This window comes from Macaca thibetana, chromosome 14 (genome assembly GCF_024542745.1).
Source record: "Macaca thibetana thibetana isolate TM-01 chromosome 14, ASM2454274v1, whole genome shotgun sequence".
Lineage (NCBI taxonomy): Eukaryota > Metazoa > Chordata > Mammalia > Primates > Cercopithecidae > Macaca > Macaca thibetana.
The window spans coordinates 68,350,172-68,370,120 of record NC_065591.1 but is presented as its reverse complement, the minus strand read 5'-3'; the positions used below and the strand labels follow the sequence as shown (position 1 = coordinate 68,370,120).

Genomic DNA, 19,949 nt, shown 5'->3' with positions numbered 1-19,949 from the left:
TGCATGCAGCTGGGACACGAGCGCTGGCACTCAGCTCTCATCGGGAGCTTCTGCCGGTCCTCAGGGCCACCTAAAGGTTGCTTCCTCTCTTTGGAGTCTACTCCAGCCTTAGTTGCAAACTTGTGGCCCCAGTCTGGCCCTTGTAACGTTCTCTATGTAGATATGTATCAAGATCCAGTAGGAGGCTGGGTGGGTGGCTCACACCTGTAATCCTAGCACTTTGATAGGCTGAGATGGGAAAACTGCTTGAGCCCAAGAGTTGTAGTCCCAGCTACTCAAGAGGCTGAGGTGGGAGGATTGCCTGAGCCCAGGAAGTCAAGGTTGCAGTGAGCCACCATGGTGCCACTGCACTTCAGCTTGAGCAGAGAGTGAGAACCTGTCTCAAAACAAAACAAAACACAAAGACCCAGTAGGGAGAAAGAATTCTGACCCAGCCCCAAGTTAGGAGCTGGTGTAATTCCCATCAAGCCCGCAGATTGCTATCCGGCCTCTATGCCTCCCAGAATCTGGATCTAATAGACATTTACTGGGCATCCACCAGTGCTTGGCACACCTGTCACCCCAAGCAAACCTCACAGCTGCCCTAGGTGGCAGGTGCAATTGTCCTCCATTCACAAGTGAGGAGACCACAGGTCAGTCAGAGGCAGAATTTCCAGCCCAGCACAAGTCTGGCCTGTCCATATGTCCTCTGCCCACTGTGCCAACCCATTGTTGAAGATTTGCCAGTGGGAGGAGGAGCTGAAGGAGCCTGCAGAAGCCGACCTTTGACAGCGGGTCCTAGTCCTGGAAAAGACACAACGGAAATAAAGTAAGTGAGATCTGCTGTCCCACTAGGGGCCATGTCAGAGTCAGATTCTGACCAAAAGCTCTGGGCCTGGCATTTTCAGGGTGAGAGGTGTGGTAGTGCTGAGCCTTTAGAGCCAGCTCTAGGGGGCAGGCACATCACAGGTGGCACAGTCATAAAGGAAGCACGAAGCCCCCAGAGGGTAGCCCCAGATGTCAGAGTGAGGTGTGACAGGCCTGCCTGTGGGGTGCCCCACTGGTGGTTTATCAGCACAGAGGAGGAGCTGCCTCCTTCCCCACCCCACTGCCCTGGAACTCTGCACAGGGGAGTCCCCAGGGCCCTCAGGTCTCCACAGCCTAGTGTCGGCTCTGTGCATCTGGCCCCGCCTCCAGCCTGTGGTGAAGGCTGCAAACATTGTGCCCGGTCTGCCTTGTTTGGCCTTTTGTTGGGGGCTAAAGCTGCTCCATTTTAGATGTTAATTTGATGTGATGACTTCTGATTAACCCCAGTCAAGGAAGGCCTCTAAGATTTCTACTTTATTTACTATTCCTTGTGTAAGAGCACTACTTACCATAAATCCTGCCTTTAGGCCAAAACAAACTTGACCCTAAATCCTGTCCTTAGGCAGATTCACAGAGCATTCTTGCCTTTCCCTATAACTGTCGTACACATTCCTTCCCTATGGTAGATAAGCCCTGGGTCTGGGAGGGAATGGCTCGGGAATCCAACAGCTTGTTTCTAGGACATGGCTTCTCTTTGAGTCCCTCTGAAATGTTTCTTCTGAGAAAGGGGATATGTCAGCCTCTTTCTTTGGCCTCTCAGCTTCCTGGGCCTTTGGAAATAGGCTTGCATATGCCTGTCCACTATGGAATAGCACTGGGGCCATGAAGAATAATTTGACAGTGCACTAGACTGCAAACTCTCAGCCGCTGCCCTCCAGGATCCTGGCAGGAGCTCCGCTGACAAATGCAACTCCCTTTCTCACTGCATTGCTGCTCACAGGTCTCTGGGTTCTTCCACCTGCTCCTTGCTCTTTGCTGCTGGCTCTCTGTCAGTTGCAGGTCCTCTGCAGCCTGCCCTCTGTTGCTTTTGTCTCACTCCACCACTTAGCTGGGGATTGGGATAAGGTCACAGAGGGCAAGCTCATCAACCTGCACCATGTATGAGGATAGTGGGGATAGGATTTGCCAGACCACAGGATCCCCTTCCAAAGCCGGTTGTTCGCACCTCCTGTTGTGCCTCGTACCCTCCACCAGGTTGCAAACCTCTGTCTTTCCCTTCAGGTTATAGCAGTCTCTTTTGTCTCACCAGTATCAAAAACAGAGCTGGCGCAGAGCAGGAGATCAGAAAACGTTGAGCCCACAGATGCACAAAGGCATGAGACTCAACAAGTCGGACTAATGAGCGGAATGCTCCCAGGGGAACTTTATCAGGGATGAATGCAAAGACCACGTTTGAGCCCAGGACAGGGAGCTGGGGCCAAGTGTTTCAGGTGGAGGAGGCAAACCCTCCAGGTGGCAGAGGGTGTTAGCTCACTCTGGGTGAACCACATTGGGGGCGGCTGAAACACAAAGGTGGTCTCAGGCGGCAGCCCCACCAGGAGTGGGTTTAGATCATAGTGGGTCTGTCCTGCTCAAGGCTATACTGGCCTGCAGCTCCTCAGCAGGTTCTGAATGCTGCCTTATGAGAAGAAAAAGGGCAAACTGAAAGTACTGTCTGCCTCCCAAATTTGGGTCCCTCTCCCAGTCTCCAGGCTGGCACTCACCAAGCCAGGGGACCAGCTATCCATCCAACGCCAGTTTGCTGTTTTGTGCTCTGGGCTGGACCCTCCCTCCACTCAGCACAGCCACTTGCTTCCGGGAAACCTGAGATTGGCTTTCTCTGCTTATTGTTTGAAGCTGTCTGGAACTGGGCCTGGCTTCTTTTACAGGATGCTGCCTGCCGACAAGCTCGTTCTGAAGTAATTCAAACCAGGCTTGGTCCCTGCGATAAATCCCTGGCAGGGACCAGGAGTGACAGCAACACATAGAATAAACGCCAAAGGAAAAACTCAGCCTCCTGAAACACTGTGTTAAGATGGCAAATTCACATCCAGTCACTGTGGGAGGTGCAAGTCAAGTTCACATTAAAATGATAATTTCCAACATTATCGGCTTGCACCTGGGGCTCCTGGTCGGGTGCTAAGTGCATATTTGGTATCCGCCCCAGGCGGCAGGATGGGCTCAGGATGTAACTCAGCCTCCCAGGGTTTCCAACAATCGTCTCTAGCCTCAGAGCTGCAACCCCGACCCCACAAATTGTCTTGATTCCCCAGGAACCACTTTTACTCTAATAGAATTTTCTGTATTTTAATAGAAATCTCATTTGGAGCTTCAGAGACTGTCTTTACTTCTCATCTCACACTTTCTGGGTGGCCTAGAATAAGTCATGCAAGTCCCTCAGACTCAGATACCTGACCTATGTCAAGGGCCCCCAGCATACCAAACTTTCCCTCTCGTGCATCTCATTTTATCCTCACCACAAGCCCAGAAGGCGCACTTATTTCCCCAAAAGGGATCTGGACTCTAGGGTGTGAAGTACTCTCCCTGAGGCCCCATTCCAGGAGGGAGATGCCAGGGTCTGTCCCTAAGCCTGTGCTTTTTTTTTTTTTTTAATGAATTCTCACTCTGTTGCCCAAGCTGGAGTGCAGTGTTGCATTCTCCACTCACTGCAAACTTCGCCTCCTGGGTTCAAGTGATTCTCCTGCCTCAGTCTCCTGAGTAGCTGGGATTGCAGGCACATGCCACCACACCTGGCTAATTTTTGTATTTTTAGTAAAGATGAGGTTTCGTCATGTTGGCCAGGCTGGTCTTGAATTCCTGGACTCGAGTGTCTGCCTGCCTCGGCCTCTCAAAGTGCTGGGATTACAGGCATGAGCCACTGCGCCCTAAACCTGTGTTTTTTATGCCCCTGCACCCCAGAACTCTAACTTGGTCCTTTGTGTTCTAAACCTATCACCTACCTGAGCTGCCCACAAGCTACAGGCCGGGCCGGCTTCTGATTTCAGGTGTGCTCTCCTGCAGGTGGCTTTCTACTGCAGAGAAACTCCAGCGTAGGCCAATTATTGGAGCCTTGGTGCCCTCTGCTGGATGAAGACTAAAATACCAGCCTGAGACCACACTGTACAGTAATGTCTATTTCACATCCATCCATCATCATCCTTGCATTCGCTTATCCTCCAACCGATCCATCTCCCTTCCATCCACCCATCTAGTTTTCCATCTACTATGGTTCGAATATGTCCCCCAAAGTCTGTATGTTGGAAATTTGTTCCTCAATGTGGAGGTATTGGGAGGTGAGGCCTTAACAAGGTGAGGCCTTAGGTCATGGGGGCTCTGCCCCCATTAATGAATTAATGCCATTATCGTGGGAATGGGTTGTTATTGTGAGTTCCTCACCTGCTTGCTCTCTCTTGCCGTGAGCTGCCTTCCACCATGTTGTGATGCAGCAAGAAGTCCCTCACCAGATGCCGCCCCTCCAGAACCATGAACCAAATAAATTTCTGTTCATTCTAAATTACCCAGCCTGTGATATTCTGTTACAGCAGCACAAAATGAACTAAGACACTATCTGTCCATGTATCCATCTATCCATCCATCCATCCATCTACCCATCTGTCCATTCATCTGTCCACCCACCTGCCCATCCATCCATCTGCTATCCCTACATCCACTCATCCATCCATCTCAATTTTACTCATGTCCTGTAGGCATCATTTCTCTCTCACTGCAGCATCCCTAGCTCCTCTCCCACACTAGGCCCTGCAGAGGCCTCAGTGAAGGAAACAAGAAAGACGCCCCCCAACCCATGTGTCCCCTTCCTCTTCGCAAAGCACCTTAACTTCCATTATATCCTTTGTCACAACAAACACTCTAAGGAGCCTTGGGATTCCTATTTAACTGGTGAGGAAACTGAAACCCAGAAAGGCCAAGCAGCATGATGCAGTAGAAATAGTCTTTGGGGACAGAGTGACCAGTTTCAAATCAGGGCTCTGTCATTTACTGATTCTGTCAACAATCAGCTCTCTGAATCCCAGTTCCACATCTGTAAATGTAACTCATCCAACATATATTAATTGTGTATATATTATGCACCAGGCTTGGCTTTGAGGGTACACAATGAACAGGGCAGGAAAGACCACTGTTTCTCTGAGCCTTATGCTGTAGAGGTTCTGATGAGGCTTCAATGAGATGAGACTATATTCCAGGGCCATATACAAGTGCCACTTATGTCATGTGATTCTTATTACCTATGTAAGAAAAAAGTTTGGAAATGCTTTCCTGGAAAAAGAAAAGTTGAGGAAATGGTTGACATTATTTTTATTTTTATTTATTTACTTATTTATTTATTTATTTTTGAGAAGGAGTCTTGCTCTGTCACCCAGGTTGGAGTGCAGTGGCACGATCTTGGCTCACCATAAGCTCTGCCTCCTGGGTTCATGCCATTCTCCTGCCTCAGCCTCCTGAGTAGCTGGGACTACAGGCACACGCCACTACACCTGGCTGATTTTTTTGTATTTTTAGTAAAGACAGGGTTTCACTGTGTTAGCCAGGATGATCTCGATCTTCTGACCTCGTGATCCACCCACCTCAGCCTCCCAAAGTGCTGGGATTACAGGCATGAGCCACCGCACTCGGCTTTTAATTTAATTTTTGTTTTTTGAAATGGAGTCTTGCTCTGTCACCCAGGCTGGAATGCAGTGGCGTGATCTTGGCTCACTGCAACCTCTGCCTCCCGGGTTCAAGCCATTCTCCTGCCTCAGCCTCCTGAGTAGCCGGGATTACAGGCACCCACCACCACACCTGGCTAATTTTTGTATTTTTAGTAGAGACGGGGTTTCACCACATTGGCCAGGCTGGTCTCGAACTCCTGACCTCAGGTGATTTGTCTGCCTCAGCCTCCCAAAGTGCTGGGATTACAGGCAGGAGCCACCGTGCCCGGCTGACATTATGTTAATTAAAAAGCAGAACATAGTGGGGTTGAAGGCATGAATTTTGGAGTTAGAGTGCCTGGCTCTAAATCCCAGCTCTGCCACTTCAGAGCTGTCTGATTTTTGGCAAATAATAACCACTCTGCCTTGGTTCTCTCATCCACAAAATAGGGTTAATAATTCAACATATGATTATTGCATATCTAATATATGCCGGGCAGAGTCTTGGGGACCCAGTGATGAGCAAGACAGGGAAGGCCTCTCCTGTTCATAGGAGTGTGGCAACTGAATGACTGCAAAGCACTGGGACAGTCCTGAATGAGACGTGAGTTGGGTTTGCAAAGGCTGTGCAGGGTGTGATTTACTTGTGTTGTATGTCTGTTGCTGCTGCCTGACTACCTGGGGCTGACAAGGGGAGTGTGGGCAAAGAGCGTGTCCTGTGGGCAAAGAGCGCAGAACAGCGACCAGAGTGTGGAGGTTGGAGTGAGGCCGGTTTCCCAACTCCAAAGACAGAAGCCTGCAGGCCAAGTGCTCCACAGCAGGGAGCAGTGAATGACTCAGCAGTGGACCTGTGCAAGCTTGAGTGAGATACCACAGGAACCTGCTGTCCTGTCTCAGCAGTGGCATAGAGGCCACTTAAAACTCCTTCCTTGGTGAAGGACTTCCATTTTCCTGGGGAACAGATGGAGTGGCCTTTAACACCCTTGATGGACCTTTACTACCCCACCAGCCAGGGCAATCCTGTCTCCTGGTAACACTCACCAGAGCAATGGCCCTCTGCCTGTGACTCAGTCTCTTCCAGAACCTAGGAGCTGGTGGCCAGCCGTCCCCCAATTCCTGGGATTTGCCTCCTGGTCCTAGCCATGCCCCGCACTCTACAAGTTGCTCTGGGCAAGCGGCCCCAGCTGATGCTGTATGGCATAGAGACAAAGCTTCCTTGTCAATCCCTGCCCAAATTGTTGATTCATGAGCAAAATCAACAATTGTCAATGTGCTAAGCCTTTAAGTTTGAGGTAGTTTCCCATCATTAGATAACTAGAGCATGACACAATACTCTGCTGCTCTCCCCAGGAATTCAAAGAGATAAGATGGTTCTAGGGTGTATGTCACATGACTTGCACAAGCGATGTCACCTTGTATAAGTTACTCATCTACCTTGAGTCTCAGTTTCCTCATCTGTGAAGTGAAGACAACAATAGTAACATCTCAAAAATGCAGATGAAGCCATGAACTCTCCAGAGCCTCCTGCTACCTGCTCCTTGTCTTTAGGGTAAAATTCAAACTCCCAAGCCTGGTATTTAAGGCCCTTTTTTATTTGGCCCCTGCAAACCCCTCCAGCCTCATTTCCTGCCATGTCCCAGCCTCAGGAAACCAAGCATTTGCTCTTCCTGGCATTCTCCATGCCCTTGTGCCTCCAGACACTGGCTAATGCTGGTCCTGCTGCCTGATATGCCTTCTTCTCCTATGCGCCTGGCGAGCGGCTATGGACTAATACCAGAAGTGGCCCTAGGAAGCAGACCCTTCAAACAGGATTCTGGAGTTGGGTTGGTTCTGTATTTGTGCAACACAGGGTTTATCTCCTTGCTGGGAGAAATAGGATGCAAGCAAGTTATTGTTGGTGGGAGCAAGGGCTGAAGTGCAGGTCAGAAGCCAGACCTCGGGCTATGAGGCAGCTGTGGCACTTAGCCCAGTGGCAATGAGACTGCTTATGAACATGGTGGAAGCTCCTGGCTACTTCTTTTGTTTTATTTTGTTTTGTTTCTTAGAATCAGATAAGATAAGCAACCTGGCTGTTTCTCACAGCCATGTGTATATGAAATGTGAAATTTAAAATTATGACCATACAGCTGAGAACATGTGACCATCAGAAGGCTTCCACCACAGCTTGAAGGAGTACCTCATGTCATGTGGGTGCAGGGAAGGAAGTTATAACAGGGCACCAAGTCCAGGATCCAGCTAAAAGCTGCAGTGTTGTAACAGCTCCCTCCTCACAGTCTCTTACACTAAAGGAGGGGCACATATATGTGCTTGACACACATGGAAAGAAAACTTCAAAGTGTGCTAGATGGAAACCCACCTTCAGTCATTATAGGAGAAGGTATTGCCTCTTACCAGGTTCCCAGACTGAGCTGTCCACAGACTCAGAGTCCTTGACTGAGGGGAATCTGGGTCCCTTTGAGGAAATTATAGATCACGACGCTTCCTCCAAGGGGGACCTGTGGTATGAACCAAGGTGACTGTTCTCTGAGGAGGGATTCAGGCCATCCAGAAGGTTACTAGAGACTAGGCCAGTGGGCCACTCTTTCCTTAAGAACCAAAATGCCCCGAGGGCCACTGGTAAAGAGTAGCAAGGTCAGGGAACACATGCGATCTTGGCCTGAGACCTTCTAATGGAGGGTCCGGTGGGATCATGCCTGCATTCTGTGGTTGTCTCCCCAGTTTCAGAATGAATGATGGGAGTAGACATATATAACCACTAACAGAATCCCTCGATTTGTTCACTGGCCTGGGGATTTGGGGTTCCACGGGGGAAAGTGTTGAGCTCCCTACGCAGCTTCCCCTCGCCCAGTGAATACAGCAAAAGCAATCCCCCTCGGGGAGTTGCAGAAATTAGTGTCTGCATCACAGACTTGAGAGAAGCAGGGGTGGTCATTCCTATCACACTCCCATTTCAATTGCACTCTGACTGGTGCAAAGACCAGCTGGGTCCTAGAGAATAACGGTATATTATCACAAATGTATTAATAATTAGTAAGTGATGCCAAGCGAAGCTGCTGTTCCAGCTATCTTTTGGATCAAGTCAGTACAGCCCTTGACACCTGGTATGCAGCCATTAGCCTGGCAAATATTTTCTTTTCCATTCCTATCAGTAAGGAAAAAGAGGTTTGCAGGACAACAGGATGCCTTTATTTATTGTTTTGTTCCCAGAGCTATGTTACGTCTCTAGTTTGCTATCATAATAGAGCTCAAAGGGACCTTGGATCAGCTCAGTATTCCACAGAATATCATGCTGGTTCATTATATTGATGTCATTTTTCTAATTGGATCTGGTGTTTAGGAGGTAGCCAGTATTTTAAATATCCTAGTGATACATGCCAGAGAGAAGGAGGTACACCTTGCAAAAATTCAGGGGGCTGTCATATTGGTGAAGTTCCTAGGGACCCAGTGGAATACCTTTTCTAACGCGAGAAGCATGGAAGGGGACAAACATCACATGGAAGGGGACATAGTGCTTGGTGAGGCCGTTTGGATTCTAGAAGCAATGTATTAGGTTGGTGCAAAAGCAATTGTGGTTTTTGCCATACTTTTATGCCACATTTGGGAGTGTTGTCTTGATCTATTTAACAGGTAGCCCAGAAAGCTGCCAGTTTTCAGTAGATCCCAGGGCTGAACAGCATATTTGTGCAAGTTGCCCTGCCACCGAACCTTATGACCCAACAGACCCCATGGTATCTGTGGCAGACAGAGATGCAACATGGAGCCTCTTCAACTTCCAACAGGAGAATCACAGCATAGACTGCTAGGCTTTGGGCATAAAGCCATATATATATATTTTTTTTTTTGTGGACAACTTTCATCCACTTGAAAAGCAGTTCTGACTTGCTCCTACTCCTAGTGGAGACCAACTACGATGATGAATACTGAATGACTGTTCTACCAGAATTGACCACTGAATCAGGGGCTATCTGATTCACTGGATCAGAAGACTGGCCATGCATAGAAGCCTTCTATGTTTCCAAGCAGATGGCCCAGACTGCCATAGTACCGTCTCTTATTTTTTGCCATTTCTCCCTCAACTGATACCTGATACCAAAACCATACATGGCGACTTTCTCATCAGCAGTTGGTAGAGGAGGAAGAAGTCTGGGTCTGGTTCACAGGTGGATATCACGGTATGCTGGTACCAGCCAGAAATGGATGGCAGCTGCATTACCTCTCCAGTCAAGGCTGGTCCTGACATACAAGTGGCAGAAGGAAAGCCTCTTGGGCAGGATTTCAGGGGGGCACAGCTAGTTGTCCATTTTGTGCTGAAGGAGAGAGGGCCAGTGGTACTTATTTACTTTGATTCATGGGCAGTTGACAATGGGCTGTCTGGATGGCCACAGTCTTGCTATAAACAAAATTAGAAATTGGTGTCAATGAGGTATGTGGATAGGCCTCTCAGAGCAGTCACAGGTGTGAAGATACACATGCTTCACATGAATGCCCCACCAGTGGGCATCTATGACAGAAATCCTCAAGATTAGGTGGACAAGATGACTTGTGGCTATCAGTCAGCTTCTTTCCATAGCTCCTCCAGTGCTTACTCAATGGCCATGTGGCTGTGGCAGTCAGAATGGAGACTTGCATTGGTTCGACAACTGTACTCACCAAGGCCCATCTAGTTACTTCCACAGCTGAGTGCCCAACCTGCAGATAGCAGAGGCCACTGCTAAGCCCAAAAACCAGCACCACTTCCCTGGGGGGTCAGCCAGTTACTTGGTGACAGTTTGATTATATGAGAGCTCTGCCTTCATAGAAGCAGCAATGCCTTTCTTTCTACTTGTAGAGATAGAAATATAACTGTGTATAGAGTTGCTTTTCTTGCCTACGATGCTTTTGCCAGTAACATCATTCATAGTCTTATAAGAGTGCCCTATGTGTTACTATGTTGTCCTACACAACATTGTCTCTGACCAGGGGAAGCATTTTACTGCAAAGGAACTGAAGCAGTGAGCTCATCTCCTATCACCCAGAAGCATCTGGCTTGACAGAAATGTGGAATGGTCCATCAGGGAATAGCTCAGTTGCCAAATGACCTAGGGGATGGCATCCTGTGCTTCCAAGATGCAGTATATGCCTTATACTAGGGGCCAAGTGGGCCATCTTCCTACAGTCAGAATGGATGGGCTGGGAACCAAGGAACAAAGATAGGAGTGGCCTCTTTCACCATTACCTACAAACTCACCAGAAGAATGTTTCCTGCCTGTGCCCATGGCCTTGGATTCAGTGGTTTGGAGCACCTAGTTCCCAGGGGAGAAACACTCCCTCCAGAGAATGTAGTAATTTTTCCAATGAAATGAAAACTGAAACTATTGCTTGGCCATTTTGGGCTCCTCAGGACTTTGAATCAACGGACAGAGAAGGGAATTACTGCATCAGCCCAAGTAATCAATTCCAATTATCACAAGGAAATATGGTTGTTGCCTCACAATGGGGACAGGCAGGACCATGACTAGAACCCCATATACTAACTGGGGAGCCATTTAATACTCTCTTGTCCAGTCCTGGTCAATGATAAATGGGGAAACCCAATAAAGACCAGACACAGAGGCTTCAGATCCTTCCATCCATACTAACCAATGGCACATCCATTCAGTGTGTTCTTTGCCCACTGAAATTATAACAATTGTGTAGCAATACGAAAAACACTTCCACAAAGTTATAACATGGCATTATTACCCTTCTTTTTAAAATAGCACCTATCACTTTCAAACACCAAAAATACTTCTACTTAGTTATTATGTTTATTATTTGTTTACTAACACACCTTTCCCTACCCCTGCTAGAAAGTAAGCTCTGTGAGGGGGAAAAGTCTTTATTTTTTTGTTTTTTTAGATTTATCTGTTTGTTGATGTAGCTCAAGTGTTTAGAACAGTGCCTGAAACATGGAAGGGAGCAAGAGGGAAACAACAGGAATTAGGGGTGGGAGGTGGGGTGGAGGGAAGGCTGGCCCCTTGGCAGAACCATGGTGAGGACGCTCAGTAAACATTTGTTGAACGAATAAAGTGACATGAAGAAAGTGAAACACAGTAATTGCTTCACAAGGCTGCTGTAAAGGTTCAATGAGATGGGGTATGCATAACCCCTAGCACAGAGCAGATGCTGAGTGCACCTAGTAAAAGCTAACTTCACCTAGGTAGGAAAAAGCAAGTGGAAGAGGAGGCCTGGAGCCCATGGACTGAGGTCTGTATCTCCACCTAAGTGTTCACCCCAGAAGGGAGTGGCCTCCCTTCTGGCCACTATTTCATTATGTGAAGTGAAATAAGTCCAGCACAGAAAGACAAATATTGCATGTTCTCACTCATATGTGGGAGCTTAAAAAGTGGATCTCATGGAGGTGGAAGGTAGAATGATGGTTACCAGAGGCTGGAAATGGAAGTGGGGAGAAGGGGAATGAAGAGAAATTGGTTAAAGGGTACACAAATACAGCTACATAGAAGGAATAAGTTCTAGTGTTCGATAGTGCAGTAGAGAAATTATAGTTAACAGTAATTTATTATGTATTTCAAAATAGCTAGAGAGAAGAATTGTAATGTTCCCAAAACAAAGAAAAGATAAATGTTTGAGGTGATGGATATTCCAGTTACCCTGACTTGATCATTACACATTGTATCCATGAGCAAAGCCCAGACCTACAGTCAGCCCTGCCACTTACCAGCTCTGTGCCCTTGGTCAAATCACCTAACTTCTCTGGGCCATACTTTATAAGATGAGGCTAATAGTAATGCCTGTCTCCATGGGTTGTGTGAATGGTGCCTAGCACAGGGACTGGCACACGGCAGAGGTTCAAATAAAATAAGGGTTTCTTTAGTGCTTGCCCATCCTTCCTCCTGGGAGCCACCCCCAACCAGGTCTGGAGCTGTCCGGAGTGCTGAAGACCTCCCCTCTCTTTCTCCATCCCCCTCTGTGTGTCTCTCTTTATTTCATTCCCTCCTTCCTTCCTGCTTGTGGCTCCCCAGAGCACTAGGGTCTGAACAGATCTAATTTTCCAAGTGGCTTCTTCAGGCTCCTGGGAGGGACAGGTAGGGAATGAGCCATGTAGGAGGCTCTTCCCAGGGAGCAGGGTCAGAAAGGGACAGGCAGAGGAGTGGTGATGGTACAAGCTATTGGGGGAAAGGACTCCCTCAGGCCAGAGTCTACTCTGAGAGCTTGACATCTGGGGACCCTGTTGCAGGAACCTTAGGGCCTACCAAAAGGCAACGAGTCAACTCCAATAACACAGAGTGGCAGGTCGGTCTGTGGGGAGCTTGCTCTGGAAGAAGGTAAGAGGCACCAGGTTGGGGGACAGGAGGATGACCCTTTGCTGCAGGGGCTGCAGGACCCCTGACTATGACAGGAATCCCCCATCCCCCTTCCCCAGGTTCCTGTCACCTTCCCTATTTTGGTCATTTATCTGTTAGTGCAGCTAAAGGCATCTTCAACTTTTGGGGATTATGGGGCTGTGGAGTTGACTAACTCCAGGAGCTTGGCTCTATGAGCCAAGCACTCTGTGGCTAATCTTTGGGGCCCATCTCCCCGAGTCTAAAAATACAAATGGTCTCTCCCCAGGAGGATGGCACATAAGTCTATTGTGCCCAGAGATGGAGGCACTAGAGGCTCACACACTCTTGGGAGAAGGGTTGGGAGAGGAGATGTGGCCAGCTTTAGAGACAAAAACCATCCGTCTCTGGATTTTTGTAAACGTGTAGAACATCAGAGCTGAATGATCTTTGGAAATCTCAATGTCTAAGCCGAGTTCTTCCTGTACAGCTGGGAAAGCTGAGGCACAGAAGGGGTTGTAGACTCTGTCCCATAAATCAGCGACAGAACTGGGATTAAAAGCCAGCTCCTGCCTTGACCCAGTGCTGGCCTGCTAAGATCTTCAGCCCTCTGTGAGCCCCTGCAGGCCATCCACTGCAGAGTTCTCAGGATACTGAGCGTGGCCAGCGAGACCTCAGGCCAGGGGAGCCTGCGGCAGCTTTGTGGAACTGAGGGCTACGCACACTCCTTTCTGTGCCTGTCTCCCTGTCTGTACACAGATGAATTGATTTAGATGTTTATATCTCCAAGGATCCTTCAGCTCTGATGTTCCAGGTGTCAATAAAAAGAGGTGATTTTTGTCTTTGACTAGGAGGCAGGAAGCCAAGCTCTGGTTCAAGTTCAGTCCTAAGTTTTGGTGAGACCTTGGACAAGTCACTGTCCCACCCAGAGCCACAGTTTCCTCCTCTGTAAAAGGGAGTAAAAAGTCCTTCTCAGGGCCTCTGGGCATGGCGGTGTGTGCCTGTAGTCTCAGCTACTCAGGAGGCTGAGGCAGGAGAATTGTTTACCCGGGAGGAGAAGATAGCAGTAAGCTGAGATCGCGCCATTGCACTCCAGCCTGGGCAACAAGAGCGAAACTCCATCTCAAGAAGAAAGAAAAGAAAAGAAAGAGAGTGGAATAGAAAAAGAGAAGAATAGAATTGAGCAGAATAAACTAAAATAGATAGGAAGAACAGTAGTAACTATGAGACTGCATTGCAGATAGCAAGGGTAAGTGGTTCTGAGAGATGTCCTTTCAAGGTACTCAAGTTCTATACATTCAGCCTCGTGAGTCTACCAGGGTAAAATGTATTTCTTACTGTGGGGCACAGTCTGCCTGACCCTGGCTGTACTCTGGGAACACGGGGAGGATCAGGCTGGGCTCCAGCCACGAGGAGCCTGAGTATGGTGGGAGACAGGTGTGTATGTGTATGCCGGGCAAAGGGGAGCCCAGAGGCTGGAGCTGCGGATCTGCTTGGAGATGTGGAGGGCTTCACAGAAGAGGTGACATTGGACAGGGCCTGACAATGAGAAATTGATTTTGGAGTGGAGCTGACAGGGAAAGGCATTCCAGGCAGAGCACACTCCAGCTAGTGCAAAGGCGTGGAGGTAGCGTGGAGGAAGACTGGGAGAACATCAACAGTTTGGCTCTGCATGGCCAGAGCCTGGCAGCAGTGGGTGGGGAGACCCTCAGACTCCTCCTCCACCCCTGCTGCAGGGGACTGAGCTCCAGCCACGGTGCTGGCTCTCAGGAGCCAGGAGGCAGAGGGGTGAGGGGCACACTCTCTGGAGTCAGATTGAGAGGAGTCCCACTGCCGCCCCCTCCACCCCATCCGGCACCCATGTGACCTCAGGGAAGTCACCAGACCTCTCTGTCCTATGGTTTCTTCATTAATGGCACGAGGCTGATCTACTGCAGACAGCGGGCTCAGGATCGTGCCTTCACACAGCGGCACAGCTTGCAGCCCGCGCTGGCGTTTCCCGTGAGGTGGCTTATTCCCGAGTTGTGTGGAGCAGCTCCCCCGCGTGGCCAAACACAGAACAGCGCTTCCAAGCCTTAAGAGAAAGGGCGTTTTGGGAAGTTGGCCCAGCAGAGCAGATGAGACAAAGTCCTGGCTTCTGTTTCCACTCAGTCCTGGTGGGCCTCTCTTTGAGGACCTCCGGCACTATCTAAGACATGGAGGGGTGGGCTTGTGGCCCCCACAGTATGGGCCCCCAGAGGCTCAGCTGAAGCCAGGACTCCAGGCTCTGAAGTCCATGTGATGAGGGGTCTTCAGGCTCCAGCAAGGAGACCCTCAGCCTTCCTGGGTTTTCTGCAGAAAGGGAGTGTAGTGGGAACCCAGGCCACGTCCCAAACAAGTGGTGGCCCTTTTGTGGCTGTCATTGCCATGCTGGTCAGGACCCAAGCGGGGAAGACAGAAAAGATGCAAAGGAAGTCCATTGTGGACCCCGACCTTGGCAAGGGCTCTCTTCTGTCCTGGTGCCTGGGGGTGAAATTGGCAGCTTTATTATTCGGGGCTGCTTCTCTTACTAAGGTCAAGATGAATGTATCCGTGTCTACTTAGACCTTAAGGATGCCACTCAGGACCAAGGTTAAGATTACAAGCGGATGATGATAAGCAAAATGCGGTCTATCATACAGTGAGTATTACACAGTCACGAAAAGGAATGAAGTACTGAGGTATGCTGCAATAAAGACGAACCTGGAAAGCATTACTCTAAGTCAAGGAAGCCAGACACAAGCCAGGCACGGTGGCTCACACCTGTAATGCCAGCACTTTGGGAGGCCCGGGAAGGGGGTGTGGATCACGAGGTCAGGAGTTCGAGACCAGTCTGACCAACATGGTAAAACTCCGTCTCTACTAAAAATACAAAAATTAGCTGGAATACAAAAATTAGCCAGGTGTGGTGGCAGGCGCCTGTAATCCCAGCTGCTCAGGAGGCTGAGGCAGGAGAATCTCTTGAACCCAGGAGGCAGAGGTTGCAGTGAGCTGAGATCATGCCACTGCACTCCAGCCTGGGCGACAGAGTGAGACCCTGTCAAAAAAAGAAGCCACGCACAAAGTACCATGTATTATGTACATTTGTATGACATGTCCAGAATAAGCAAATCCACAGAGACAAAAAGCAGATTCATGGTTGACTGGGGTTGAGGAAGGGAGGAATGGGGAGCAACTGCTAATGGATTTATTTTTGGGGTGATAAAAGTGTTCTATAAGTAAATTGTATTGATGGTTACATAACTTGGTGAATATACTAAAACCACCTAATTGTACATTTTTAAAAGAATGAATTTTATGATATGTGAGTATCTCAATTTAAAATAATTCTTTAAAAAAGAACAAAAAAGGATTATAAGCTGGGAGCCAACCTGCCTGGGTTCAAATTCTAGCTGTACCACTGTGGTGGTTATGAGTCCTGGGCAACTCCCCAACTGCTCCTCTAGAAAAACAGAGATAATGGTCAACATGCTTCTTAGTGCTGTTGTAACACTGAATGACAAAATGTTTGAGAAGGTTCTTTAGGACAACACAGAGAAAGCTGTCAACAGCCAAGTGTGGAGGCTCACACCTGTAATCCCAGCTCTCTTGGAGGCTGAAGTGGAAGGATTGCTTAAACCCAGAAATGTGAGGCTGCAGTGAGACATGATTGCACCACTGCACTCCAGCCTGGGCCACAGAGCAAGACCCTGTCTCAGAAAAAGAAAGAAAGAAAGAAACCATCAATACGTATTAGCAATTGTCAGGGCCAATGGGGTTGGGTAGGGCAGGATGCTGGTCAAAATGATTGGGCAGACAGGCCGGGAAGGCCATATTAATACAAATCTATCCTCCATTAAAGGGATATTTTTCATCAGATCAAACTCAGATTTGGTGGCCTTGGCTGTTATTGTTATGGGGCAGATTAAAGGAAAATTCTACCTTTGCTAGACCAGTGGGGGTGGGGGTGGGGTGGCAGCAGAGCGGGTGCCCGGGAGTTCTGAGCAGCTCTCCAGGGCTAGAGAACTGTGGGCTTCAGGGCAGACCACAGTGGAACTGGGCCTGCAAAGGTGACTCTGCCATCTCTGTCCCCAGTTGTGGTGCTTGGATGCACTTGGCAGTGCTAGCGGGCTTGGAGATGACCACCCTGCTGAGCCGTGCCTGGGCTGAGGGCCTGATGGATGGGAGATTGGTCTTCCTGCCCTATGACACGCTGCTCTTCTCCCTGCCTTACTGCAACCACTCCTACCTGTCTCTCAGCACTGGTGGGCCCCCGTGGGAGGCCTATGATGCAATGCTCACCCTTCAGCCTAGAGTCTGGCCCCATAGACAAGGCCTTTGCTGCTGCCTGGCCCGATGGAGAGGCAGCTGCCCACCTGGGGCCAGAGCAGGTGAGTATGCTTCAAGTGCAGACCCCCGTATGCCTTGAGTGTGGGCCCAGGAGCAGGGGTGCATGCGCTCAGGCCCATCTCCACCATGGGCACATGGCCTCTTTTGGACAAAGCATCTCTCTGCCTAGTCCCTGGGTGTGGTCAATCTCTTTCTCCTTCTTGTGTACGTATATGTATATGTATATGTATATGGCTTTTACCATGAGGTGGCTTATGTATGTATATGTGTATGTCTGCAGTAGTCCCCCTTATCCAATGGGACATGTTCCCAGACCCCCAACGGATGCCTGATGCCATGGATGGTACCAAACTCTATATATGCTGTGTTTCCTATACCCACATACCTATAATAAAGTCTAATTTATAAATTAGGCATGGTAAGACATTAACAACAATAACTAAATAATAAAATAGAACAATTATAACAATATACTGTAATACAAGTTAGTGGATGTTGTCTTTCTGCCTCTTTCAAAATATCTTAGTATTTTGAGACCCTGATTGACTGTGGGTAGCTGAAACCACGGAAAGGGAAATTGCAGATAAGGGGGGACTCCCGCACGTCTCTGTCTGTCTCTGTTCTTCCCCGTATCACTCACCTTTTTGTCCTGCCTTGTTCAGTGCTCCTCTGTATCTCTTCTGCTTCTATTTATCTATCTCCAGCCCTCTCAGTCCCTGAAATTCTCATTTCTGGCCCAGCTGCTCTTTCTCTTGCCCGCATTTCTCCTCTCCTGGCTCTGCATCTCTCTAGCAAATGACAGAGATCAGAACGGGAAAGTGTGGGGAGCGCAGGAGAGTGGGAGAGAGGGAGGATTTTCTCTAGTCATTGCGGTGAATCTGAAGTGTTATGGTGGAGGACGCAGCTGCTGGCCTGGCTTGGCTTACAGGACTCAGTGAACTTGGGTCTTCTGGGGATGCCCACTTCTTGGTGTTAAGAAGACTGTAGTGCCTGGAGGTGGTGACAGGGATGTGGGTGCTGATGGTGGCCATTCAGGCAGTCATCCATCTGACGGATGTGGACTGAGTCCCTCTCATGTGCCATTACGTCTGGTGTCGGGAAGACAGTGGCGAACAAGACAGACCTGGCCTTTAAAGAGTTTCTATTCTGTTAGGGGGAGACAGCAGGCAATAACCAAATAACCAGATAACTAAATTCACATAGTGATAATGCCACCGAGAAAACAGAACAGGATACAGTGATAGAGGAGCGGGATGGAGTAGTGACCAACAAGAGCTAGATGGGCAGGGAAGCGCACTTGAGGGGTGGCACTTGAGCTGAGCTCCAAATGGTAAGGAAGCAGCTAGATGAGGATCTGGATGAAGAGCAACCAGTCAGGGGAAGCAGCAAGTGCAAAGGGCCTGAGGCAGAGCGAGCTCCAGTTGATGGAGGAAAAGGAAGGAGGGAGTGTGGAGTGGCTGAGGTGTCATGGGTGATGAGACAAGAATTTGAGATGACCTTGGGGCCTGAGCAGGTGAGGCTTTATGAGCCACAAGGAGTCTGAACTTATTGTAAGTAAAATGGGACTTGTCAAGGCCCTGGCTGCCTCCTGAGAAGATCCGTTTGAGACTTGAGGAAGAAGCCCTCGACCCTGGACGTGCTCCACACCCTGAGCTTCAGGCTCCCATCTGTACAGTGAGGGGGTTGGCCAGAACGACTCCCAGGGGCCCTCCAGCTTTGAAAACAATTCTCCCTGGGGTCTACATTCCTCTGCGTCCCTGAATCCAGACCATCCCTGAGTCTCAGGCGTATCTGGAGGCGGGCAGCCTTCCACTCCCAGCCCTCTCTGGCTGCTGTATGAGGACTCTTGGCAACTTGGGAATGGTGCAACCGGGGACCAGCAGATGCATCAGGCCCAGGGGTTCCAGACCTGAGCCCGAGGCAGAGGGGCTGCATGGAGACAATGTTCAGTGCCCTCCCGGCCCGGCTGGGACTGACAGGGAGACAGAAATGGAAACGGGGAGAGGAAAGGTGACATCTCTGAGTCAGAGGCCAGACTGACGCTGGGAGGGGCGATGGCATCACTCCCACTGCCCTGCCCCCTCTCTCGCCTCCAGATTGGGCATCCAGCAGCTGCAGCTGGTGTGGGCGCCACCAGATCCTGCTGACAGCCCAGGAGCTCACCTTCATCCATTCGCCCCTGAACAGATGGGTGGGTAGGGCCGGGGCTGAGTTGAGCGGACAGTAGACAGAGGCCCAGTGTGCGCTCCTGATCACACCTGCCCCCTCCAGAGGCTGCATGTGAATGATGAATGAGGAATTGTGGCAGATGGTGGGAGCCTGAGATCAGTGGCCCGGGGATCAGCAAAGAGTCTGCCAGCCCCCAGGAACCCACCAGTGTGGCCGTGTACCAAGCGAGGGCCTCTGCCACCCCCATGCCCAGGCCTAGGCAGTCAGTTTGGGAGAAGCTGAGGGAGCCTCTGTATGGCCTACTTCTGTTACAGACTGAGAAACTGAGGCCCGGATAGGAGCAGTGCCTTTCCTGGGTCACTTGGCAAACTGGCAGCAGGGCTAGGAGTGGGAAGTAGGACCCCAACTCCTGGCCCAGCATGGTTCATGACCTGACCTGAAGGAACAGCCAGGTCCCAGGCACTTGGCCCTTGGTGCTGCCGATGCGGTTCACCCCAGGGCCTCTCTTAGGGACCAAGGCCAGCCTAGTTCACCCTCCTGTCTGCTTAGGTAAGGTGAGATCCTGGGTCTCCCAGGCCCTGATGTGTGGGGAGCAGCACCCAACCCGGGATAGCCTCAGGCAGAGCCGGGGTCGCCAGCTGGCAGGGAGGCTGGGCGG

At 49.7% G+C, this 19,949-nt stretch overlaps 1 pseudogene; it reads left to right on the top strand.

The window, feature by feature from the left end:
• The first annotated feature begins 839 nt into the window (after positions 1-839).
• Positions 840-19,949, top strand: part of LOC126936501 (guanylate cyclase 2D-like) — a 63,443-nt pseudogene continuing 44,333 nt past the window's right edge.